The following is a 14,301-nucleotide window of genomic DNA, read 5'->3' as shown; positions in this document are numbered from 1 at the left end:
ATGAATGCATAATATTTAGGGTTTAGAAATTAACATATCATAACGAAAATCTGGGTCGTAATCAACTATTATACATTAATCAACAAAACAATTTTTAGTTTTTTGTGTATAATTCGATTTCAGGGAATTACCTTGACCACTTTACCATTGAATTCCACCATGGCGAAGATTTTAGGAAATGTCTAGAAACTAAATATAAGGGGGGGGGGTATGATTACTGTTGTCAACAGAGTAAATGCATACCAGTATTTGAGGTTGCTCGAATGGTTTTGGGCTTGAATTATGCTCTTTAGGGTTATAAAACAAAAAACATAAAAAATAAAAAAAACTGAATTAAACTGAACATTAAATTGACAAATTTTCAAACTTTGGACTGAATTGGCAAAGATATCAAACCACAGGGACTAAAATGACCATTAACTCAAAATTAAAAGGAGAAAGACAAAAATACCCTTAAACTAACGGCATAGCTGGATGTCGTTAGACGGATGGGACGTAATTGGCTAAAATTTAAAACTATGAGGACTAAATTGACAAAATTAAAAATTTTGGACTGAAGTGGCGAAAGTAGCAAACCACAGGGACGAAAATGGCCATTAACTCTTATTTTAAAGACATAAATGGGTGAACTAACCTCAATTAGAGGTGTCACATTGGCGCACAGGAGTAACAAACTCACAATTAAATTGACTAGCTCTGTGTGAAATAGATAGACGAACTCACCGGCTCACTGCTCACGAAGTCACGCACAACCTGTAATTCAAAAGAATAAAATAGCATTTGGCGAATCAAATACACAGCACACCAATTTTTGTGAACATGACAGAAATAGACTGATTTGAATTCTAGAGTTGTTAGCCATGAATGATGATTTACCTGTTCCACTTCCATTCCATCAATCTTGTCAGATCGTGTGCATGCTTGTTTTAATCGAGGTGTTCTTCGGGTTATTTATTCGGGTTTCAGGTTGTTCGGCTTTGAGCTAAAAACAAAATGACCCAAGAACCGATCCAAATAAGTTCGGGTTTCGGGTTAAATGGGTCGGGTATATTCGGATCTGATTTTGGGTTTAACTAATAAAAAACTTTTATCCATCTTTAATAGTATCCTAAATTAAAAAAAAACATATTCCAAGCCGTTATAAAACCATAATAATAACATATATTATTTCTCAAAATATGAAATTATCATACAAGCATTGTATTAGACGAAACGGAGTGTTGTAACATGTGGGTCAATACTTGTGTAGATTGATGAAACATGTTCAATACATATTGGTTTATATACTATACCATTTAAGTTTTTAAATTGAAGATACAGTCTCAACATGCTTTATGATAATTAATACATTGGGATCCAATGTGATAGATCCAATAGTAAAGTAATTGGAGTCTTGAGAACAATCGAACAAGAATTAATACATTGGGATCCAATGTGATAGATCCAATAGTAAAGTAATTGGAGTCTTGAGAACAATTAATACATTGGGATCCAATGTGATAGATCCAATAGTAAAGTAATTGGAGTCTTGAGAACAATCGAACAAGAATACATAAGGTTATTTAGTTACTTCGCCGCTAAACTACCCTAGAAAAATTAGAGATACATGCATCAATGTATTATATTTCGGGTTATTCGGGTCAACCCGAATTTGGGTATTTCAACCCAAATACCAACCAGAATATTTTATCTCGGGTTCGGGTTAGGAGTTTAATCGGTTCAGGTTATTTGGGTCTAAGGTCGCTTTCAGTTCGGGTTTGTTATTCAGGTACGGTTAAAAAAACACACCCCTAGCATGGGGTGTTCCAAGATTGTCGTTTCAGTTCTCTTCCACGCCTCTTCCATCCTCACTTCAGTTCACCAGACGAACATAAAAAACCTAATTTTTTTGGAGGCCTTCATATCTTTGGGGCATAAAGCCCTAGCTTGGCACATCAATGTATTCGGGTCAACCCGAATTTGGGTATTTCAACCAAATACCGACCAGAATATTTTATCTCGGGTTTGGGTTAGGAGTTTAATCGGTTCGGGTGAATTCGGGTCGGGTTATTCGGGTCTCATGTCGCTTCGGTTTGGGTTTGTTATTCGGGTACGGTTAAAAAAACACACCCCTAGCATGGGGTGGTCCAAGATTGTCGCTTCAGTTATCTTCCATGCCTCCTCCATCCTCGCTTCAGTTCAGCAGACGAACATAAAAAACCTAATATTTTTTTTGGAGGCCTTCATATCTTTGGGGCCTAAAGCCCTAGCTTAGCACAACAAACCTATTGGGCCGGCCCTCCCCCCCCCCCCCCCAACCCCAGGTATAACTATGAAACAAACTAAAAGCATTCACTTCCTACCATTTATATTTTGTGAGTGGTGTTTTTATCATCTAAGGAATGGGTTAAGGTGTTTTGAGAGAAGAAGAGAAAAATGCAATGATTTTTTTATACATTTGAAAAAAAATTATTCACCCCTGATAAGTTTTTAATACTTTTTGAAATTGGTTATGAGTGGAAAAGAGAGTAAGGATAATGATAAAGTTATAAAAAATATTATTTAATTGAAAATGAGAGAGAAAATATAATGATTTTTAGTGTATTTTTTTATTTGAATACATGGAAATGGGAAGAGAATGCTTTAAGGCCCAAGCCCTTAGAAGCAAATCCATGACATACTAACCAAACAAAAACAATCACAACACTAGTTCCAAGCCCACTCCAAAGTCCAATCAAGCCCAACAGTTCAATCAAGCCCAACAGTCAAACATGAAAAAAAACAACAATCAAAGCATATAAACAAGATTATTTATACCCTTAACGAGCCATGTAGCTACTCATTTTACCATTATCCAATTCCAATTTATTCATGTCATGCAAAATCTAACTATACTATTAAACCAAAAGAGTTTAACTCAACATGGCATATTCCTTTTGGTTGTTTCTTAAAGTTTTCATGTATATCTAACACTTCACTAATTTTCATGTGAATAAAATAAATAAAAAATAAATTAAAATTATATACAATCAATTCTCTTTAATCTTTTTAATGATTAAAATTATGATTCAAATGCAGTTTATAATTATTAATATCAATTTCTAATATTTATATTATTTCTATTATTCTGTATACACAAGTCATAGTTTAACCTAAAAACCCAAATCAATTATCTCCTCTTTCACGTCTCCATCATCTTCCACGGATCTCTACCTTCAATTCATTTATCCGGAAAATTCACCGTCCACTATCGATGAAACTGTTCACCAACCAGACGTTTTATCTATAGCATATCGGCCTACCTATGACTGTCTGTACAATCAATCAACGTTACTACCGGTCAATTAAATCATCAGGTTTTATTTTTTATATTTTGATTCAATTGAAACTATATTTTTTTATTTATTTATTTCATACCAGTCGACGTTACTACAAATTTAATTTTACCAAAATTGGGTTTAATTATAGATTTATGAAATTTGACCCATTGACTAATTAAAATATAACTATTGGAGTATAAATTGAGATCTGTAATCAATTTGTGTATATTAGGAAAAAATCAACCATTTGATTAAGGATTACTTTAATTACGGAATTAAATTACTAACTTATTTTTGCACAACTTATATCAATTACTTAATTATTCAATTGCTTATTAATTATATGATGTTGACTATTTTTATAAATTTCAATCATATGATTAAGGATTTTAATATATCATAATTTATTATAATTTTAGATATACGGAATTAAAAACATTGATGATTAATTATATTAATGTTAATAATTAAATTATTAACTTATTTTTCTACATTAATAACTTAATGTTGTTAGTTGAAATATGAAGTAGATTTAAAGATATCAATTTTAATTATTTTATCTTTATAATATAATTTAACAAGATTAGATTCAAGTATTTCAAAATTTGAAAATCCCCTAATGCAACTTACATATTTTCATCCATAATTTTAGCTATTCAAAATTCCTAATTTTATGTTTTTAATTAATTACATTAATACATTCCTTCTTTATACAAGTCTCCAAAATTTTAATCATTTACTAATTGTGTATAAATATTATGACTTTCACAGCAGAATTCTTACACGATCACACCATATTTAGCAAAACCAATTTGTTTGTTTGTACGGTTTATATTTCTGGTCGTGCTTATATAATTCATTTAGTTTTTTATTTTTTGGTTAAAAGTGTTATTGTTCATAAATTAATATCTTGTTTATTTTTAATTTTTCACCACCAGGAAGATGATGGCAACAAACATCACAATGTTGAATCAACTGGATGTGCTTAACAGTGAGTGTGTCCTCAAGGTGCGTATTTTGAAACTATAGCGTCTCAAGAATAATTCAAAGCCCAGAGAAGATTGGTCGATAGAAATGATTTTGCAAGACGAAATGGTATTGTTACACATTCATTAATTTTACTATATTATTGTAAGGCCCCGTTACCGGTGCCTCACATTAGGACGTTGGATTTACTCATTAACATAGTTCTAATAATCAAAGTTAAATAAAACATTCGTGGAATATAAAAACTTCGTGAAAACATTACATAACCATCCATAACTTGTTTTAAAACATCATCTTGTCTTTCAAAAATAAACAAAACATTAAACATGAACGCTTTGAGTCTTCGATGCCAGCCTCTTATTCAATGCCACGTGTCCCCCTCAAGCGAGCTGTTTCATCCTACTCACCTGCGTGCATACTAAAAATCAGCTACGCTGAGTGAGTTCTAGTTAATCAGGCAACATACATTACATCCTCATTCATACATACGTAACTGAAGACACGTATTTTCATCTTTCCTTACATACTTACATCTATACTTACATACATACTTCCACTCATACATGTACGTTTTAAAGAGCTTTACGCCCTATAACCTTCGCCGATATTATTAGGGTCGGTTCCCTACATTCGCCGACATTATTAGGGTCGGTTCCCTACATTCGCCGACATTATTAGGGCCGGTTCCCTTTCTGGTCATACCTTCCTCTACATTTATAATTATAACTTTCATACGTACACAGATAATATATCTATATATCAATTATAACTTTAAACTATCCCTTGACGATACATGCAATATCCGAAGATCGTTCATGCATCATCAAGCATTCATTCATACATAAATCATATAGGACAAACATTTACCACATAAGGTAAGTGTATTAACAATTCACATCGAGTATGCACACAGCCCCGAAAACATAACACAGAAATGGGGCTAGAAACTCACCTGGATCCTGTTGCGTTCACCGTTAATCGTAATCCCTCTCTTTCATTGAGCACGGCTAACTTTTAAATATATATTTGTCAATTAACCGTATAATCGATTAAGTTGGTATTTTAGTTAACTATCACATTTTCTAAGTTGGGCTGGTTTGTTTTAAATAGCACATGGGCTTAAGTTCATGGACTAAGCTAAGTCAGGCCCAACAGCCCATTATAATATATGGGTTCAGCTGGGCTCAGGCCCAAGCCAAACTGGGTGGCTGAGAACTCCCAACAGAGAACCCTGTTCTTGGCCGAGAACCTGTTCTGGCCGAGAACCTTGTTTTGATCGAGAACTCGGGTTTGACCGAGAACCCATTTTGGCCGAAAACCCATTGCAACCGAAAACTCGGGTTGGCCGAGAACCCCCAGGTTAGGTGTGTTCAGCCATTCTTTCTATCTTAATCATTTTTACCCATCTCTGTTACTGTTTCATGGTTTATAACCGGAACTTTAACTACCCTTTCTATTCATACTAACCGTTTTACACCCGTCACTATTCCATTATCTAGATCCAATTCGTTTTAGGCATAAAGCTTGAACCTTTATAGATTTAAAACGTTCTAGGCTAAATCTAGGGTTTCCCTCATGAACCGTATCTAACCACGAGCCTTTTACGTCCATATTAATCATGAAGTTATCAACTTTATGTTTTATCTAGACCCGATCTACTATATGTTCAAGTCTCTTGGCTAACCGTTCATAAAAATGTAACCTTTAATCATAAAGAACATACCTTTTTGACGTTTCTAGGTTACGGTTTGCTTGATATACGATCTTGGACTTGTTATCTTGCTTGTATGATTGAAGATCCTAAGTTACGATGCTTGGTTATGTATTTGGTTGGTGACCGACGGCTATGGAGGTGTTTTAGGCTTAAGTGTGTGTTTTATGGTGTAGGCAAGAGTGTAGAGTGGATGAAAATGGAAAGATTTAGGGTTTAAGGGGTATTTATACTCCCTTAAGCCCATGATCCTAAGGCCTATCTTTCCTTTTTAGTCCATAATTAACTCCATTTAATTAGCCTACTTATCTTTCCCTTTTACCATTTTACTGTTTATTTATAACTCAAGTAGCTACACCGTCATAACGAGTCGATCTTACAATATTATTTATTATTCAAAATTTTGGGATGTTACAAGTCTTCCCTCCTTAAAGAGGTTTCTTCCCCGAAACCTAACTATTACTTAAACAGACTAGGGTAAAACTTGCGCATCTCTTCCTCGACTTCCCAAGTGGCATTCGACCCCTTGCGGTGATTCCATATCACCTTCACTAAGGGTATAACCTTATGATGAAGTTGTTTCTCCTTGCGATCGAAGATCTCTATCGGTTGCTCAATATAGTTCAACCGTTCATCCACCTCAATGTCCATCAATGGCACGTGAGATGTGTCATCAGCTAGACATTTCCTCAAGTGAGAAACATGGAAGGTTGAGTGAATTCCTTCTAATTCTTCGGGAAAATCCAGCTTATAAGCCACTTCACCCACACGATCTATAATCTTAAACGGTCCAATGTACCTCGAACTCAACTTTCCTCTTTTGCTGAATCGAATGATTTCTTTCCAAGGCGAGACCTTGAGAATCACATTGTCACCAACGTTAAACTCGATTGGTCGTCGCCGCTTATCAGCATACGACTTCTGTCTGTCTTGAGCAGCTTTCATTCTTGCTTTAATCTGATCGAACTTTGAAGATGTCTCTTGAACGACCTCAAGGCTTCCCATTTCTTTCTGGCCAATCTCTCCCCAACAAACGGGAGTTCTACATCGTCTACCATAGAGCATTTCAAACGGTGGCATACCGATACTTGAATGGTAACTGTTGTTATAGGAGAACTCTTCCAGATGCAGATGATCATCCCAACTACCACCAAATTCTAATGCACAAGCACACAGCATATCCTCAAGGGTTTGGATCGTCCTTTCAGACTGTCCATCTGTTTGAGGATGATACGCCGTACTGATGTTCAACCTTGTTCCATAGATTCGTGGAACTTCTACCAAAACCTCGAAGTAAACCAAGTTTCTCTATCAGACACGATCGATAATTGTACACCGTTCTTAGATACAACCTCTTTTATGAAAAACTTGTAACGTTTCTGACGAGATAACCTCTCGTATAGGCAGAAAGTGAGCACTTTTGGTCAAACGGTCCACAATCACCCAGATGGTATCATGATGCTTAGTGGTACGAGGTAGCTTAGTTATGAAATCCATGATGATGTGTTCCCATTTCCATTCAGGTATCTCAAGCGGTTGCATTTTTCCATAAGGCTTCTGATGTTCGGCTTTGACTTGTAAGCAAGTTAAGCACTTACTAACGTAATCCACCACATCATTCTTCATTACGGGCCACCAGTAATCTCTTTTCAAATCTTGATACATCTTTGTAGCTCCAGGATGAATCGAGTATCTTGATTTATGAGCTTCATCTAAGATTCGACCTCTAAGATCACCATGGCGTGGGATCCACATACGGTCAAACCTAGTCTTAACACCATGAGTGTTTTCCATCAACTCATCTTGCTGTCCATAAACTCTTTCTTTCTTCACTAACCCCTTATCTACTAACACCTCTGACTGTACTTTGATGATTTCTTCAAAAAGGCTGGAATTTATAATTAACTGGTACGACTTCATTGTAGCAATGAATTCCTCATTCTTACGACTTAGCGCATCAGCGACCACATTAGCTTTACTAGGATAGTACTTAATATCGCAGTCGTAATCCATTATCAACTCTAACCATCTTCTCTGCCTCATGTTCAGTTCCTTCTGCTCGAAGAAATACTTCAAACTCTTATGATCGATGTAGATGGTACACTTAGTACCATACAAGTAGTGTCTCCAAATCTTAAGAGCATGTACTACTTTGGCTAGCTCTAGGTCATGCGTCGGATAAGTACTTTCGTTAACTTTCAACTGCCTAGATGCATATGCTATCACTTTACCTCGTTGCATCAACACGCAACCTAGCCCACGATACGAAGCATCGGTACAAACGGCCAAATCCTCATCACCATCAGGTAGAGCAAGGATTGGAGCTTGTGTGAGCTTCTTCTTTAGCTCCTTAAAAGCTTCTTCTTGAAACTTACCCCAACTGAATACTACCGTCTTTCGGGTCATACCGGTCAACGGTGTGGCTATCTTGGAGAAACCTTCGATGAATCTCCTATAGTAGCCAGCTAACCCTAAGAAGCTTCGTATATCAGTCGGATTCTAAGAAGTCTTCCAATTCGTTATTGCTTCAATATTAGCTGGGTCCACGGTAATCCCTTCAGGATTGATCACGTGACCTAAACATTGCACTTCTCGTAACCAGAAAGCGCAATTAGAAAGCATATAACCTTTCTTTCTTAAGAGTCTCCAATACCTCTCTCAGATGCTCAGCATGATTAGATTCATTCTTTGAATAGATCAATATATCATCTATGAAGACGATAATCGATTTATCCAACATCGACCGACATACCCTATTCATCATGTCCATAAATGCCGCTGGAGCATTCGTTAGACCGAATGACATTACGAGGAACTCGTAGTGTCCATACCGCGTCCGAAACGCTGTTTTAGGGATGTCTGCCTCTTTCACTTTTAATTGATGATACCCTGATCTGAGATCTATTCGTGAGAACCAACTTGAACCTTGCAGTTGGTCGAACAGATCATCAATTCTTGGCAAAGGATATCTATTCTTCACCTTAATCTTATTCAACTCGCGATAGTCTATGCACATTCTCATGCTTCCATCCTTCTTCTTCACAAATAACACTGGTGCGCCCCACGGGGAAACACTTGGTCTAATAAAACCCTTGTCGAGGAGCTCTTGCAGATGAGACATTAATTCTTTCATCTCGGACGACGCTAAACGGTAAGGTGCTATTGCGACGGGTTGGGCTCCTGCCTCCTGGTATTAAGTCTATCTGAAATTCTATCTCTCGCTCCGGTGGCAACCCTAGAAGATCCTCAGGGAATGCTCTGGGTAGGCGCGCACGATAGGAACATCTTTCATTTCTTTCGTCTCGGCCGTAGCGTTGACAACATACGCCAGGTAGGCACCGCACCCTCGCCTTAACAAACCCTCGGCTTTTATCATCGAAATGACATTCAGCCCAGAACTTTCCTTATCACCATAAACCGTCACCGCACTACCATCCAAGGACTTTAACCTTATCATCGTACTCTTACACACTATCTGAGCTTCGTACTCAGACAACCAATCCATTCCCAAAACCACATCGAACCCTCCTAAGGTCATAACGTACAAGGTAACAGGGAACTCGTGTCCCTCTAATTCTATCTTACAGTCCTTAACTATTTTCATTATTTTAATCAAAGTGTCACTAGCGGTTTCTACTATAAAGGTTTCAGACACTCGGAAACATTTCACTTTAGCTAATTTACTAAAGGGCGTAGCTACGAAACTTCTATTAGCACCCGAATCAAATAATACCGAAGCAGAAATTCCGTTTACAAGAAACGTACCTGTCACGACATCTGGAATCTGCTTAGCTTGTTCTTGAGTCAGCATGTAGGCTCAGGTCTTTGGCCTTGTTGGTTCAACATCCTTCTTTCCACTTCCTACGGCTTCACCCTCAGTGCACTCCCTAGCAAAGTGACCCGTCTTGCCGCACTAGTAACATGCGGGCTTAGCATGGCAATCCTGAGTAAAATACACCACCTTACCACATTTGTAACAAGCATTAGACCCTACTCTGCATTCCCCTCCATGGGACTTTCCACACTTATGGCACACATCAGAACCAGTGCCCCATTTGCACTCTCCAGCGTGCATCTTCCCGCAAGTCCTACACGACCTCTTCTCCCACACTTTCTTCTTCTTATCTTTAGGGTTCCACAACTGGGTACCGGGTCGTTTAACAGGAGCAACCCTGATGTGCAAAAAGCTATATATAAATAGTAATAACTAATTCTCGCAATTCAACACTAAGCCTTAAATTTATAAAATCAAGCAATCCTAACTAAACTTCACACAAACGGCAAGTGTACCGGTCGCGTAGCAGCATAGTCTAATGGAAGTCCGGATGTCGAACACAAATACACGTGAGAACGACTCAGATAATTAACCCTAATCTAAGTCCTGCCTAAATAATATATTTATTTATCTTAATTATTTAAACTAACTAAACTTAACTAACTTAACTTAGCTAACGGTAAAACTTAACGGAACTAACGATAATAAGAAAACGAATCACCTAGGTAAGATGACTTAATGGGTATAGGATGGCTCAGGTGCTAACAAGTGTTTGAAACCGGCGTCTAAAGATGAACTAAGATATATGTAATCAGGGAAACTGGGTCCCTACGGTCAGTTTTACCATAAAACCCTAACAACGTCTATTTAGCTTTTAATTTACGGTTGTTTATTTACGTACCTTAATGATTTATTACATGGTCCGTATCAAAATCACAATCCTCACTAAGGATTGAGCTAATTACAAACCTAAGAAGAGAGGGGTAATTCAATAATAAGGATAAAATAACTCAACTTACAAACTAACCTAGTCGATAGCTAGAAAACCGCACGTGGTCTCGCAACGGGTAACTAAATCAACTAAAGCAGAGAGATAAGCTAACCCCTAAGGTTTTGGTCCAACTCAAAGAGGATGATCCTACTGATCTAAATGATTCAAGAAACATAAACCCTAATGGCACGCGTCTACCACAATTAATCAACACACTCAGTATTAACCGAACTAGCAATTAACGACTACACGAAACAAATTCATGCAATAATCAACTACTCGGGGCTCATGCAACCTAAAATACATCTAATGGCAGCAATTTTCATGGAATAATATCACAAATTATGAACTTTACAATAACTAAACAATCAAACACGAAATCAGCACCCGAAAAGTGATAAATCAACCGTTAAACATCAAACCTAGGCGATTCAAACAAATTTAGCCAACCATGATGAATGAACAGTAGATAATAATGATAATTAAGCTCAAAGTATTCATTAAAACCTGATTGGAACTTGTTAAAAAGTCTAAAACTCAAAAACGAACTCACAAACGTTAAAACAAGCAAAACCAACAACCGGTTGATGAAACTCCGATACGGAAGCTCCTCCTCCTTGGTATTTCGACTTTAGCAGATGGGATGGCTGGAAAGATGATTAAAAATCTTTCATAGGGTTTAGGGTTTTAAATATATCATTAAACACCCCTTCCTAATACATAACAGGTTAAACAAGCCCACAAAGCCCGCTAGAAGACAAAACAGTCGTTTTTATGATTTCTGGCTGTTCTTGGAAGCCTTGGGATATGTTGGAATCCACCACATGCTTCTTGAATGGTATGACCTGGTCACGTAGCTTGGCCATGCCATTTTCTGATATTTTTCGACGTCCAGCTCGTTTATCTTCGTACGCGCTTACCGGCTTCACCCGAGCTCCGTTTTAGCATATTCTTTCTCCATTTAACTCATTTTCTCGCTCTCTTCAACATGGGACCTATCACATACACAAAAGTGTAAATTAACGAAAGAACTATTGATATTCGTTAACGTTTAAGCGCAAATTAACATAAAACTATTAGGAAAACATGTGGGTTTTACACCACATCAAACCCACTTCTTATCCTTCTTTTCTTCTTCCACCACAACGTCATCCTCAGCCAGGTCTGGATAAAACATCTCTGCGAGTTCGACGGCAGAGTCAAAAGTAGCAGGTTTACTCGTCCTGACTAGCATGCGGACTTTCTGTGGCAACCCCCTCACATAACACTTTATCCTTTTAGCCTCAGTGTTGACCATATCGGGCGCCAACCTAGAAATTAGATTGAACTCGGTGGTGTACTCACGATGTGTCATCGTTCCAGCTTTCAAGTTCAAGAACTTCATCTCCGCCCTCTCAACCTCGGCGTCAGCACATAATTTCTTCATAACCAGTTCTTTCAGATCCTCCCACTTCATAGCCTTGATTTCCTCTTGACTCTTCCTATACTCAATCGGTTCCCACCAGTACATCGCCTCATCACCAAATGATTAGGTGGCATAACCGACAGCTTGGTCAGGGCTACACTCGCTGATTCGGATAATTTTATCCATGGCGGTTATCCATTGAGAGAAGCGATTGCATCTCCCAGACCAGTCAGCTTCGGCGGGTCGCATCCCTTGAAGGACTTATAGTTGCACCCACCTCGGCCTCTTATCCTGTCACCGGCTTTCACAGACCTATCCCCACTCGAGGCCTCCCTCTCTTCTTCCTCATCTCTCCTACCATCACCTCCTGCCCCTCCAGCAGTTCTTTCACGGCTTTCAGCAGACCCTCCAGGAGTAATATTCTTTACAGCAGTGGCTACAGCTTGGACAATAGCTGCTTGAATTGCGGGATCCAGTTGAACCCCTTCGTTTTTGTCCGGGTCTCTTCTAGCTGCGCTCCCTTCATCTCCGGTGTTGGAAGTTGTCTCCCCCGAAGGTTGCTAGACACGACGAGGCCTACCACGTCGTCCATTGCGACCTCCCGCTTTCGCATTTCCTCTTGTTCCAGCCATCGTATTCTAAAAGGGAAAAAACAAACTTCATCACTCAAGGAATTGTTTAGTACAAGGAAAGTAAGGCTAACAGGTAATAACAGTGGCCAGCTGCGATTAGCTGATCACGTTACTTTCCGTGTCCTATACACTTCCTCTATTGAGTCTATTTGTGCTGGTTCTACTATAAACACTTAATCAATCAAGGAAATCAATTAATCTTATCTCTAATACGTTATTCAATCACACACTTTACCTTTACTAGGCTTTCTTGAGCGACACATGACATTCTTGGACTGGCATCTTCCTTCTTTTCTTACTTAAATCCCATTCTTTGTTCGAGTCTAAGTATGTATGATGCTTAAATCTCTCGAACTTTGCTCTGATACCAACTTGTAAGGCCCCGTTACCGGTGTCTCACATTGGGACGTTGGATTTACTCATTAACATAGTTCTAATAATCAGAGTTAAATAAAACATTCGTGGAATATAAAAATTTCCATAAAACATTACATAACCATCCATAACTTGTTTTAAAACATCATCTTTTTTTTCAAAAATAAACAAAACATTAAACATGAACGCCTTGAGTCTTCCGATGCCAGCTTCTTATTCAATGCCACGTGTCCCCCTCAAGCGAGCTGTTTCATCCTACTCACCTGTGTGCATACTAAAAGTCAGCTACGCTGAGTGAGTTCTAGTTAATCAGGCAACATACATTACATCGTCATTCATACATACGTAACCGAATACACGTATTTTCATCTTTCCTTACATACTTACATCTATACTTACATACATACTTCCACTCATACATATACGTTTTAAAGAGCTTTACGCCCTATAACCTTCGCCGATATTATTAGGGTCGGTTCCATACATTCGCGGATATTATTAGGGTCGGTTCCCTACATTCGCCGACATTATTAGGGTCGGTTCCCTACATTCGCCGACATTATTAGGGTCGGTTCCCTACATTCGCCGACATTATTAGGGTCGGTTCTTTACATTCACCGACATTATTAGGGTCGGTTCCCTACATTCGCTGACATTATTAGGGTCGGTTCCCTTTCTGGTCATACCTTCCTCTACATTCATAATTATAACTTTCATACGTACACAGATCATATATCTATATCAATCATAACTTTAAACTATCCCTTGACGATACATGCAATATCCGAAGATCGTTCATGCATCATCAAGCATTCATTCATATATAAATCATATAGGACATACATTTACCACATAAGGTAAGTGTGTTAACAATTCACATCGAGTAGCACACGACCCCGAAAACATAACACAGAAATGGGGCTAGAAACTCACCTGGATCCTATTCCGTTCACCATTAATCGTAATCCCTCTATTTAATTGAGCACGGCTAACTGTTAAATATATATTTGTCAATTAACCGTCTAATCGACTAAGTTGGTATTTTAGTTAACTATCATATTTTCTAAGTTGGGGCTGGTTTGTTTTAAATAGCACATGGGCTTAAGCTCGTGGACTGAGCTAAGTC

The sequence above is a fragment of the Bidens hawaiensis genome, unplaced genomic scaffold, assembly GCF_021521415.1.
Source record: "Bidens hawaiensis isolate Kalapana, Puna unplaced genomic scaffold, B.hawaiensis_p1.1 tig00031770_1, whole genome shotgun sequence".
NCBI classification, from domain to species: Eukaryota; Viridiplantae; Streptophyta; class Magnoliopsida; order Asterales; family Asteraceae; genus Bidens; species Bidens hawaiensis.
Note: the sequence above shows the minus strand (reverse complement) of the source record.